Source organism: Prinia subflava, chromosome 2, assembly GCF_021018805.1.
Source record: "Prinia subflava isolate CZ2003 ecotype Zambia chromosome 2, Cam_Psub_1.2, whole genome shotgun sequence".
NCBI classification, from domain to species: Eukaryota; Metazoa; Chordata; class Aves; order Passeriformes; family Cisticolidae; genus Prinia; species Prinia subflava.
In genome coordinates this window covers 108941450-108954529 of record NC_086248.1, presented here as the reverse complement: position 1 = coordinate 108954529, position 13080 = coordinate 108941450, and the positions used below count along the sequence as shown (strand labels likewise).

Below are 13080 nucleotides of genomic sequence, written 5' to 3'. Positions count from 1 at the left end.
AAAAGGAATGAAAAATCATGATCAAAGATAACTTCAATTACTTGTTAATTTCACCTTAATTCCACTCCTGGGATAATAAGCCTGCCTCATAAGTTCCCTTCCCTGTAACAAATTCTGATATATGCTTATAGGCCCCTAAATATATTCCCACAAGAAGCACATGAATAAATATGCATCGGTGTAATTTACATAGCCTTCACCACAAGCATGGAAGGCCCGTTCGTAAAAAAACCCACTACAGTTTACTGTGTGAAAAACTCATTAGGCTCCCCTTTGAATACAGGAATGAAAGTTATTTTTTAATTTATTAGACCCGCTGTCATTGGTCTTCTACCCGAAAGCATTATGAGGGATGCTCAGAGACACTTTTAATCTCTAGTAAAAATAACATAACAGCACAGAAAAAAACAGAAGTGGATCATTTTCATCACGTATCAAAACTTCACACACTCATTCCTGAATAAACTACTTGTTTTTCCAGTCGCATAGATAAGTTGATATGAAGAAAAGCAAAGTAATTCCTAAGTTGGTTTATCTATCAAGAAATTTTCCAGAATTTATCACTGAATATGCTTTCTTCCCTTTTTTAGATTTTAACTGCAAAGACTCAGGGAAACACACCTATTTAATACTCACCAATCAATACCATAAATATGTAGAAAATGAAGAAATTATTAAACCTTTAAAAAGCAGGCAACAGAATGACAACATCTCAATTACTAATTACAAGTCCATCAGCTGCATATGAAATAAATTTCTTGAAAATGAAGAAGAACTGGTGACCTCTGAAGAGAAAAACAACTGATACTGGAAAATTCTTGACCAGCTCTGCCTAAAATCACAGACTTACAAAACAGAATTTTCAGTGAGGCTAGACAAACTCAGACTGAAGGAATTTTTTAAAAAATACTTGACTAATAATACAATACATCTTCTCTGGCTATGACTCTGAAATGTCATTGATCAGATGGGATGACAAAACATCTGAAAGCCAGCAAACACACACAACTGCATTTAAACCCACAAATCTTTTGAAAGGAAAAGTGATCTCACCTAAACTCCTGAATAGAAAAAACACTGTTAATTTTTCTTTTTTGGGGTATTTATGCTTGTTTAGAAAGGAGAACCTGAAGACCAAAGGTTGCAACAGGCTATTCAGAAATGAAAGCCACCAAATTTTGGATATCACAACGGGAACCAAATCCCCCTTTTACAGACACATTAGATAATGGGAACAAGCTCTCTCAGGAAAAAGACCAACTGTGCCTTCCCTTCCTAATGTCTACTGTTAGTCACGTATTTTCCTTCTTTCTTTGGACAGAAGGTTAAGGAAAAGAAACCTGTGTTTGATTCCATTTCACCTGTTTGGGAGAATATGACTGTAGGGCACTGGGAGCACCCTTCAGTGATGGTGCTGTAATTTGTACAAAAAAAGCATATATTTACAGTAAAATAGCATCTCACATGGGCCCTTCCCAGGAGCAGGACTGAGCTGCAAGACTGTGAACTGCATTTTGGAGATCTGGCTGGTGGTTTGAGCATGACTAAACCATTGGGTGTGCAAGGATGCAGAACTCCTCCCTCCCCTCCTCTCTTTGTCCCCAACTACTTTCCCCACCCTGTTAATTCCACCACCTTATGAAAAGCCAGACTACAAGGCCTTCTGCTGTTACAGATGTTTTCTCTGCACCCTGAGAGTCTCCAAAGTTTTCTCCCTGCCCGAAGAGCAGGCCAGGAATTCTGCAACAAACAATACGCACATTACTCTGCTTTCCATCTGGAATGGAGTCTGAGGTGTCCTTCAAATTTCCTTTTATTCTACTAATCTGGATGGCTGAAATGTCAGCCACCTTAAGGGGTATATAAAAGATTATTTGCTCCATTTAGTTTCTAAATTATTATAGAAATTTAGTTTCTAAACTACAAGTACTGGTCTGTCCAATCGACGTGGCCTGAAACGCAGCAGGCGTGCCCAACGTTGTTCTGTGCTGTTTCCTGGATTAACGTTGATTTTTGAGTTGTTTTCTCTGCTGCACCATCCTCCCAAGGCTATAAAACCCCAGGTGTTATAAGCATGCGATTTGTTGAACAGCCTGCACGCATCTAATTCAGCAGTTTTCATGGGCAGTGTTTAGACATGGCAGACCTCAGGGAGCTGTTGGAGAAGTTACTCCACTCTGCTTCCCCCCTTCCCTTTAAACATGCATTGTTGAGGACAGTGATTTAGGAAGGACAGGAATACAGCAGACACTTGGAACCATTCTGATTTTCCCTCCTAGGCCGCCAGGTTTTAAGTGACAATATTGGTTCTCCCAGTGGGCACATCCTCTTTTATTGGGGTGCTTGACAATCTTCTATGCTGCTACAGTATATTGTCTTCCAAGGTTCAGCAGCTGCAGCAGCCCTTAATTAAATCTCTTCTCATCATGTTTTTTACTGCATAGCAATCTAATAAATACTAGGAAAACAAAATATATTAAAGGGCAGAGTTATTAGGGGGGAAAAAAAAAAAAGAGGAGAAAACCAAGCACAGGTAGGTACAGACACAATCACTGCTTAGATGCTTTTTAAATAAGCACCTGGAACCAGCTTTGTCAAATCAAAGGAACAAATTACATTTGTGGATGTAATCTTCTGGGAGCTGCTTTTTTGTGTTTGTTTTTTTCTTTTTGCTAATTCACCACATTTGCTGTATCAATTATCTTGGCCTTCAATTCAGATTGAGTTTCTCTTTTAATCAATACTTTAAACCAAGAGCTTGATCCTAAGCCAACAGGGACCAGTGAAAAGTTTCTTTGACTTCAGTAGAGTGCAAGCACCAAAATTCCATTAAGAAACTAATCTTCACTGTAGATGCACTATGATGTGAAACAAAGCATAAAATATTTGAAATTACAGCTTTTTAATAATGCTTCAAATACCACTTTAATCACACAGACATTTGCTCTGGGACTCTGGCTTCATATACCAAAATTCAGACAGAAGCTCTCATTTTTGTCTCATTTACCCATCAGTGCAAACAGAAAAACATACATTACAGCAACTATATTAAAACTATTCTGCAGCACTCCAAAAGACAAGTCTCAATTGAAACCTCCATTGCTTATAGTCTGGGTTTCAATCAGGATACCTGGAGCTAATAATTAAACTCCGCAGAAATTGCAGAAAGGAAACACTGGGGGAAAAAAATCAATAAAGAAACCTTTTAGAAGAATATACTTCTGGAACAAATGGTTGCAGTATTCATTCCATTAAATGGTACCTGAAGGAGGGAAGACCTTAAGGCAGTCCTTAGCACAGCGCTGCAGATGCTACAGAACAGCTCCCTATCTCTTGGCAGATGCAATTTCATTGTGGGGGACTCTGCTGCCTTTTAAATGACAAAAAGAATAGCCAGACAAAGCTCCAGTTCACTGAAAACTGTGGCATTAACTCTAATTCCCAACCCTGCACTGCAGCAAGCACCAGTGATGGATGCTCAAGTTGAAACAAGATGACTTTCCTGTCCTGTGTGCCCAGGAAAGTCCCCTTACGTTGTCATTCAGGGATCTAACACACGGCAAGCACTGCCTCATTTCATTCTGGTTTTTCATTCTAAAAATAACTCTTCAAATGATAATTTCAGGGTGGTACCTCGAAGTTGCATGAAGCTGCATGGAGCTAGGATAGCTATTCACCCCATTTATCATCCCTTTGTTTCTTGCCTGACAGGGATGATAGCCTAATTTTTCCTCTGCATTAATAGAACATTCACGTCACATCAAATTCTGCAGTCATTCATTAGTATAGTCACCAAATCTACATTAATAAAGCAACAACTTGATCACTGGCTTTTAAAGTGCCAATTCAAAATAGGAGGAGAAGGGGAAAAAAAACACCCAGGTGCTGTTCCAACAGCATCATCATTATTCTAATTGATACCTTGGAGTTAACACTCCAGAAGGGGACTGACTCTGAGCACTGAACTCCCACACACACTTTAGTTCCAGCAAGTGTCTCTCACTCAGCGTTTAAGGCACGAGAGTTTGAGGCATGGGAGCAAGAACTGCTCCCACTAATGCAATCCTCCTGAATGTGAGCTATTGATTTAGCTTCCAAATGCCAAACTGCCCGGCTGCCTCGCCGTGGGAGACTCACAGAGCAACGGGAACTCCAGCCACAGACGGCATCATTAAAAGAACCACCTCTGAACAGGCCTGTTGCTAAAAATAAAAGCACCTACCATGGTTCTCCGTAGGTCTGAAGCTGCTCTGTGAGATTCAAAACCCTTTGAGAATGTGAGGTATGTCAGACTAAATCCCAGAGCCTCTGAGGCAGAGAGATGGAGAGAACTGGGGTTAAGAGGCTCCACCACACGCCCTGGAAGTTGAGGGATTGCAGAAAATGTCTAAATCTTGAGAGCTTAAATCACCTTCCTAGTAATCTCTCATGGGGTCTTTTTGATTAAGCCTGCAACTCCTGACAGGCTCTGGATTTGAAGTAAACATTTCTCCAAGTTCTGTCAGGGACAGTATGGAGTGCAGATCAAAAAAGAAATGAAGTCTGGAGTTTTCTAGCAGTGGGGAGAGGTGAAAAAACCCCAAAGGCAGACAGCATATTTCACAGTAACAGCGTGGCTGTACATGCTGCCTGCTCAGTGACCAGGGACAAGACTGTTCTCACAATCCTGACTGGGATCATTGATACATTTTAAATAGGCATAGCCTCATTAAAAGGTTATTATTATATTAATCTCCTTAAAATTTACAATATTTCAAATATTTCATCAGTCCAAAAATTAATACAGAGGAGAGACCCAGATTCACTTAAAAACATCTTTGAAAGATGGCAGTTGACGTCCCAAAGAAATTGAACAAAAGAAGCCCAAACTCTATGGGTTTGTTGTTTCAAAAATCCATCATGCAAAATAAACGTGCAAACAAAAAGAACAACAGTGCTCAACTTTCAAGAGTATTCCTCCTCACACAATTGTTCTTCCATCTGTCTTTTACATAATCCCTGGGACAGGCGCTCGTGGTGGAACATAAAATATGTGTTCACTGATGCTACAACTGCACAAACAGTGGTATTGAAGCAGCTCAGGTGCTCGGGCACTTCTGCTCTGCCTCAAAACTTAAAAGGTCTCGCTTTGTGTAAAAATACAGGTGTATTTGTGAGGAGGTAATTACTACTGAACAACTCACTGTTCCCTAACAGAGAATATAGTGCAATCTCCCAGAGATGCTTCTTAAACCAATAAAGAAAGGTTAAGTGAAAGAAAAAAGCACAAGTAGAATATATGAAAGGGCACTGTGGCTTTGAACCTTTATATGAGAACTTAACTGAAAACTAACAAAGCAGAAACACATTACAAAGCCACAGTTTTGCAAAGTTTGGGCATAAAAAAACAACAAAGAATTGCAGCACAATAAAAGATTCAACAAGAGTTTCCAAGATAAGGGTTTCAGGATGAGCCATACAGTAACAGATCACAAGCCAGAGAATGTAACTGGTACAAAATGGGGACTGGCCTCGGAGGGAGAAAAAAGACACCAAAGTTTGCAAGGAAGCAAAATCACCACAAAGACAAAAGACACATAACTAGCCAGAGAAATAGGTGAAAGAGCCTGCAAGGATTTTAACTTTACAGTGCCTCTGAGGTCAGTAAATATTACCTCTTTTTGCTTCATAATTGAGGCAATAAGGGTAAATGATTTATCAAGGTCACGTGGGAAGCCTGAGCCAGAGCCAGGAACCCAGATTTATTACCTAACCACTACACCATGCTGACTCCCACAAATGATGGAGACAAACTGCAGGGATGCAGAAAGGAAAAAACCCAAACACTGTGGGCTGGCAAGGCCAAGCTACAAAATGAGGCTTAAAAAAAATAAAACAACAGCGGGGTTGGCTCAGGTTTGCCATGACAGAATGATCACGCTCGTAACTGCACACCAAAGCTAGCTCAGAATTAGGGATTAGAATGAAGGAAAAGCAGCACAAGACCCTGCAGAAACAGAATTCTGGTCCCTGCACCTTTCTCCCACTGGTGGAGGAGGTAGGGAGCAAACAAGAGCGTCAGGAATCAGTCCCACTGCTCAGTTCTGTGCCTGTTGAAATGCTGGACATTTCTGACATGCTTTGGTGTGGCATAGGACCCTTACAGAACAGTGCATCTTGAATAAATTCCATCCATTCCTCGGCTAAGGAATGATGAAGCATTCCTAGGGCTTAACCATTTCCATGCTGTAAAGGCTGTATCAATGGAAAGGACAAGATAAGATATTGAGGTTTATCATTTGGTAGAATGGATTCAACAAAGAATTGTAAAAATTCTGTCTAATAAGAATTAACTAATCACCTAGAGATGGAAGCACTACTCACCTATCTACTGAGGGAAAACCTACACATACTGGAGAGCAAACTTGTCCTGGTAATAGCACAACCATCTATTCCAGCTTTAAAATGTGTATTTGTTGGGAAATGGATCATTGGACCGTGACAGGGGACCCGGTTTGACTTATCCAGAAGCTGAAATTCAACAGCCCCATAAATTCCAGTCCAAATGTGAGATTTTTAAGAGGTTGGGTGAGCACTACAGAGAAGTGAAAACTCCTGCTGAAGCAGTGCCCTTCACTCGAGCAGGCCTGTCAACACATGAAAGATTTGAACATCAAACAACTTTAAGGTCAATTTTGGCTGTAACCTTTTAACTATTCCTTCAGCTTTAACCTACATAACTGAGATCACAGAACTGACACCTATCCTCCAGGCCTGCCAGCAAAATTGATGAAAACGAGCCTAAGTTTAGCAAAATACCCTGAAGAGTTCTGTTCCTGGGGTACCACTTCTAAGGAGCAATTTTGCCTATTTATTTTTAATTAAAACAACATTTAACACAATGCAAAGCTGAAATGAGAAAATATGATTGGCACAGCCTCAGAGACAGGGCAGCTCTTGCTGGTCAAGCAGGATGAAAGAGGTCATGCACCTTCTCTAGTTTATGGTTCATATCCTCAGGTTCTGTTTTAGTTACCTGGTTTTGAAAGAGGTCCAAGGCAGGACCTTTTCTCTCCTAGCTGATAAGGGATATGGTACACCTACATATTTTTTCAGCTGAGGCCCACTTCTGTAGCCACAGGCTCTCAGCAAGATAAAATTTCCTTGCCTTTGAAGGCCTTCTCAGGATTGGGAACCCCTGTCAGGATTCTCCCTTGCATATTCAGATTCCTTTCACCACCAGCAGCAGCCCCGTGGAGGCTTTCAGTTTCCATCCAGGCAGATCAGGATGTTGCTGGCTAAACTAAATCAATTAGCAAGCGGCAGATGTCCAGGCCAAGCAGCTTTTCCATGAAGTCTGGTTCCCTGAAATCAGCTGAAAGGTGAAGACAACACAAGTTAAGGCCTCTGGCTGGGCTCTGATGCCTGCCACAGGGATGAGACGGAGCCCGGGCAGAAATCAGATCAGGAAGGGAGAGCAGATGAAGGCAGCCCTATGTAAATTGTCAGCTACAAACAGGAACCTGCAGCCCAGTCCAACTTTCTGCCAGATACGTCTCTAAACAAATTAGTTTATCAAAGCTGACATCTAATTAAATCTTCTCTTTAGTGTCTGTCATTCTTCTTGCGAGTCCACGCAAAAGGGCTCATAGGAAAGTTTTTGATGGCATTAAACATTAATTGCCAACTGTATTCTTATATACTCATTCCAATTTACTGGCTTCTAAATTGAAATTTAGGCCATGCACAGGAAAATCCTGTACAGAACATGTGATCACATCAGGATCTTGTATCACAAGCAAATCTAAAATAAAATCTATAAAGATCAAGCGCCTATTGGGAAAAGCAATATTTAAAATTAAGCGGAAAGGATCAAGACCTATTCTCCTGTTGAGTAATGTATGGGGGCTGAGGGAATTTGAAACCATTCTGTGTTATGCTCCATACATGCTGCTGACAGCCAAAACTCCTAAGGAAACCTGTCCCAGTGCTGCCTGATGACTGACAATGTCCATGTGGCAGTATTTTCATGGGTGGCAAAGGAACATAAAAAGGACAGACAAGACAACTTTAAATTTCCATTGATCTGTCAGACTAAGTTAGAATCCTCAAACTATCAAGTAGACTTTTTTAAAAGCTGAACAAGGAGCAAAAAGGAGACCTCAAACTTCACAGGACCTAAATCCATTCACAGTAGGAAAACTTTAACAAATTATTCTTGACATCACACAATGAAGTCACGATATGGTGGGAAATTGACACCTTAATGTGTCATTATACACATCTCTGTATATTTATCTTTTAATCTCTAAGCCTCGTTACAATTTTTTAAAATGTATTTTAAAAGGAACTGGAAACACAAGGCTGTGAAGATGAGCACTCAGCTAGAATTTCTTCAGGTCAGCTGAGGGTAGAGGACTCATTTTTGCAGCGGTTTATTTTGACAGTACAAGTCTATTCTTCCACAGAAATCACGTCCATAAAAAAGCAACAACAAAAAAAAATATCTGAGCAAATGGGACCTCTACAGTGTTTGTAATTGCAGAAGTGACTGCCTGGCATACACATCTGAGGGCAGCTGGGTATTTGATGTGTCCCTATTGCTGCTGCATCTTCCATTTACAATCACTCACTGGTCCAAACCCACTGTGAACCACCTTAACTGCATGAAGATTATCTTCTCAGTAGGCTGCCACTACCGTGTCCTGTGACAGCTTTATGTTTTGTAGTGTTTATGGCTTCCAAACATCACTACAAAAAAGACCATGGGATTTCTCATCATTGCACAGCCAGGCACGCAGCCTGCCGCGTCTGTGGTGTTGGCTCCGGATGGGCTCCGTGCTCAAGCAACCACAGGAATGTTGCACCTATCTGAACTTTTCCCAGGCTTGGGAATGTTTAAGTACTGGACAATAGAAAGTTTATTTATTTAAGGAAGATTCACAGAAACCTTAAAACCTCAGCAGTTTCTATGTTCTTAAAACATATGCAAAAGTTAAGGTCAGTGACTTCCCTGATGTTTGATGCGTCACTGCAGATCTACTCTACGTCAGTGTGGCACAATTTGAACTTCATCTGTTTTCCAAAATACCACTCAAAGACACACAAAAAAATCAGAATCTCCTTTAGCACCAAATACTTTCTAATACAAAACACAAAATGCCCCATTCCAAAGTGCACAATAGAGAATGGTTGTCCTGAAAACACCATCTCTGGACGTGGGCAGCTCTCTGAGCAGCCTGTTGGTAGCAGTGTCTGATCTGCTCCCCATGCTAAACTAACTGACAATCTCTTGCCCTGCCTTGCTCTTTCCACATGGCACCAAGAAACAAACAATTCACTATTTCTTTGGGTTGTTTTCATAAAACTAAGAGGGTTGTTGGTCCCCTTTGTCCTTTGGAGGAAGTCAGAAGCCACCTTGCCTGGCCGCTGCATTCAGGTCGGATCAACACGGAGTGTTTAATAAGATGTGGCAGCAGACAGTCTCTCTTTATTGCTGTTTTCTAAGCTATTAGCACTAGGGAAATCAAAACAAAACCAGCAAGACCAGGTTCACAGCACTGAAAATGTTTTCTGCTATTTCTTCTCTCCACAGACTAACACAGGAGGTTCTCATTGCTTCAGCAAGTCGGTTTCCACATTAATGGAAGTAGACCAAAGAAACTGTAAATAATTCCTAGCTGGATTTTCTTTCTTTTGTTTAAATCACTTTTCCTCTTTTGCTGCTTCACTTTCCTGACAATTATCCTTTTGCTTTTATTGCTCAATTTATTTTCTTCCCTTTACAAATGTCCCCGACAGAAATGTGAAATGCTAGTGCAGCTTGTAAAAAAGGGGTTTGGCTGAGATAATTAGAAGGATTCCTGTGACTCATGAATTTGGCCAGAAGTAACTGAGTCCTGGGTGAATGTCAGAAGATACGAAACCAGAGTATCTCAAATTAGGCAAATTCAGGTGAAGACTCCAAGTCAGCATGTCAAAAGTTCACTCTTCACTCTGCAAAAAGCAAGAAGCAGAAGTTTTCCTGGCTGCTTCCCGCTTGTTATAGCACCTCCAATTTAAAATGTTATAGTCTTGGGGGGATTTTTTTCTTTTTTTAATTTCCTACTTACTACCTTAGTGACACAAGTCACATTTTAAACTGCTGCTGCTGATGGAAATAATCACGGCTCTAGATGATACACTTTTTATTTTCACTGCTCTGATTGTAAAATTGATTAATGAGCCCTGAATTTAGAAGCTTCTATAGTAACAATCTTGGTTTTAAAGAGTCTCACCTCCCTCAGCTAGAACAGAATACGTTGTTACTTCCTGACAGTGAAAGGTGTGTACATGAAATATGTAGGGGATATCTCTGTCTTAGTAGATATCTTTATTTTAGCAGATGGAGATTTCAGGTCTACAAGTACATCTTGTTTAAAAAGAACAATGTAACCTCCTGTCACACAGTAAAGGTGTTGGTCTGCAGACACCCTGACTGTTTAATGCACACACCATCCAGAAAACCTCTACCAATGGCTAAGCCCAAGGGCAACAGTAAGTGTTGGATACTCAAAATTTGGAAAGTACAGAGAAGTTTACGTTCTAGTTCAGGAGATGCCAGTCTTACTCATGTAAGAACATTTATGCTGGCTCCAGCCACTAACACAGGATGGATTACCAGCAAAAAACATGTTCCTTTTTTTCTACATTACCCAAAAGCCAACAGGTACCAAAAAATACGACAAATCTCAGCTGAAATAAAGGTGGCAGAGCTCAAATATATCAACATATTCCACATTTCTTCAGCAGCTTGACTCCTTTTACAGCTGAAGATCAAACAATCACTGAATTTACATGCGGATGTAATGGTCTGCACATGCAAAGTAAACTCATTAGTTTTCAATCCACTCCTACCAGCACTCAAGCAGCAGCTCTTGAGGCAGAAGTCCGACACTAGGGAATGAACTGCAGGAAGCTGTGAACTCTCAGGTATTTGGCTGCTCAGCCATGAGCTCTGGCACCTCTCAGCACTAATGAGGAAAGAAAAATCCATCGTGGGGAGATGGAGTGCTCACTGCAGAACTCACATCAGAAAATTAAGTGCTTTGATAGGTATTAGTCATAATTAACATGATCAATAAATAAAAAACAAGATGAGGCAAGAGCAGCTTCTCCCAGAGCAGCAAGACTCTAGAAGTCATGTCCAAAAAAAAAAAAAAAGTGTGTTTCTGATTGAAAAAACGCATTGACACCTCAAGACCGAGATATACCGCAATGCAGTGTTCTCAGAAAAGAACCAGGAGTCACCCCGGCAGCTTGGGAAGTCACTCACGAGGCAGCACAGATGAAACTGGAAATTCAGTATCTTGTTTTGCCCATAACCGAGGGCTGAGAAAGGAGGAGCTCTTCCTTTTGCAAGAGGCAAGCAGTTACAGGGAGAGCTGACCCTTCACCTCTACTCAAGTCTGTGGGAACGGGAATCTTTAAGCCCTGGACATGATTTATTAAAAGGGCAGGATCAATTAAAAACTCATATTTCTAGCAGAAAACTTTATTACCAATAAGTCTTAAGATATTATCATTACCAAAGGGTAATAAAAACTTCTCCTGATGTGTTTTTTTCCTCCAGTTCTCTGACTGTGTGCAGATGCCAGTCTGGACAGGTAGCTCAAAATTGTTCATGAGTATTGCATATTTCAGAATTATAAAAACAAGTCACAACCACGTGGTTTTACCGCTAGCATTTTTAAGGAAGATATCAGCAGTGAAATACCAGGAACTACTCCATCTCCTTTCTCTAGCAAATTTGAAATATATAGCCTGTGTTTAAAGAGAGTAAATATACAGGCAATCTAAATGCTACCTAATTACAGAGATTACCTACAGTATAATATACTGCATGGACATACCAAGTTACTTATCCAAGTTTTAAGAACTGCAGGTTTCTTTTTAAATATCAGCATCTTCTTTAAGTCTCTTTCAGGTTGTGTGTTTTCCACATATCTCTCCCATCTACTGCACTACTTCCAACACAGCAAACCCCTGCCGTGAGGAGCTCCTTTAACAAATAAGTCAAAGTTTTGCTGCCTCTCTTGACAGCTCAGAAGATGATGCAGGAGAACATTTCGGAGGCAGTTCTCAGAAGGCACCATGGCATTTCTTCAGCACACACTTGGAAGTGGTGTGACAAAGAGTGAAAACTCTCTCGAGAACCTGGTACACGGACCAAGCTGAGTGTTAGCTGAAGTGCTGATACAGAAAAGGTGCCAGCACCAGAACGGTGAGTCCTGAATCTCAGGGTTGGGACTTCTGTATTTGCACAGCCTGGCCCAAGCTGGTGATGCCTTGAGTTTTATCTTTCGTGTTTTTCAGGCTCTGCGCTGCCCAGGGGTGCAGTTCTGAGCCTCACATTAAGTTGCCAGTAAGCTCTCTTCACAGAGCAGGGACACAAAACCAATCCTTTCCCTGCTGCACACCAAGGACAGCTTTCAGGCCCAAAAGCACAAACAGGGGTGGGCTGAAGGGAGGAACAAGAAGGATGGGACCTCACAACCTGAAGCTGGAATTGGACAATTAAACCCCAAAATGGAACAAAACTTATAGAAATATAAGATCTCATGACTGGTCAGCCAAAAAATGGCTATTTTTGTGACCATTCTTGGTCCACCTTGGGTGCAGCCCTGGCCAGGCCCTGTCCTGCCCAAGGTGTATCCTAAAGGCTTTTCAATAAATCCCTGCTTTATTCTCCAGCTCTGTCCAGTCTCTATTCCAGGCCAGCCTTCCCAAGGCATCACTGGAACCAACAGAGAACCAACAGCTGCACCTTCATCTTTTGTCTAGCCTACACCTGCCCCTCTCAGAACAAGAGGAGAATGGTAAAAACAGTCTTTACTCATTAATATTTTCAGTCAATGCAAGTTAATGCCAGAAACAGGCCTCAGCTCCTGAGCACACAGGGCAGTGCAAGCACCACCAGCTGCAGAGTGGCACACACAGCTTGATGAAGATCAAACATGTGCAAATAGGTGGTAATAACACAGAAGCTGGGACTAGTCGTAGCATTTAACTGATTTATAGTCATTTAACCTCTTTTTTTTCTTTTTTGGTGCCTTATTCTCA

The 13080-nt window shown here is 41.1% G+C and overlaps 1 protein-coding gene across 1 annotated transcript in view; it reads right to left on the bottom strand.

Annotated features, from left to right (window-relative positions):
- MACROD2 (mono-ADP ribosylhydrolase 2) overlaps window positions 1-13080 on the bottom strand; it is an 837487-nt gene that overhangs the window by 490568 nt on the left and 333839 nt on the right. The window lies entirely within an intron of this gene.